Genomic DNA, 826 nt, shown 5'->3' with positions numbered 1-826 from the left:
CTTGAGATATTTATTAGAAATTCAAAATGAGATATAAAGTAGCAGCTGACTATGAATTTGGAGTTCAAAGGAGAGATCAGGACTGGAGGTATAATTAGCCTTTAGGTATTTAAAGCCATGGCAATGGAGGAGATTTTCTAGAAAAGTCAATAAATAGAGAAAACAATGGTAACATATCTGAGTCCTGAAAAAGCCAGAGATCTAGAAGAACAGCAAGCAAAGAGACTGAGGAGGAGCATCAGTGAGTCAGAAGAAAATCCAAAACTATACAAGATACAAGAGTATAGAATAATATTTGTGATCAGAAAATGGGATTTTCAACCTGACAGAATAAGCCTAGAGATGACGTAATCTGAAAGCTGAGAAGGGATGACTGCATGTGGTAACATGGTGGCCACTGCAGATTGGGTAAGAGTAGATTCAGGAGCAAAAGTCTGGCTGAACTTGATGAGAAACGAAGGTGAGGAAGTGGATGTGAAGCTATTGACAACCCTTATAAGAAGCTGTGTTATAAAAGCGAGGAAAGAAATACGGTTATATTTTAAAATAAGCAGAATTTTTTAATAAGTGGAAGAACCTAAAGAGTGCTTTATGCTGATGAAGATAATAAAATAGAAAGGGAGAGACTGTTGGCATAGAAGAGAGGGAAATTTCAGGAACAATGACCTTGAAAGACGAGACAAGGCTGAGGAGGATCTGGAGCACAAGTGGAGGACTGACCTTTGTTTGATAACGTAGATAGGTATTTCCTTAATTTATCAGTGATCTGATGACAGTAAGGGTGGAAGGGAGTAGACAGTTTAAAATCACAAAAGGTAGTTCTTAA

This window comes from Propithecus coquereli, unplaced genomic scaffold (assembly GCF_000956105.1).
Source record: "Propithecus coquereli isolate 6110/MARCELLA unplaced genomic scaffold, Pcoq_1.0 Scaffold40, whole genome shotgun sequence".
Taxonomy (NCBI): domain Eukaryota; kingdom Metazoa; phylum Chordata; class Mammalia; order Primates; family Indriidae; genus Propithecus; species Propithecus coquereli.
This window is presented reverse-complemented; position numbering follows the sequence as displayed.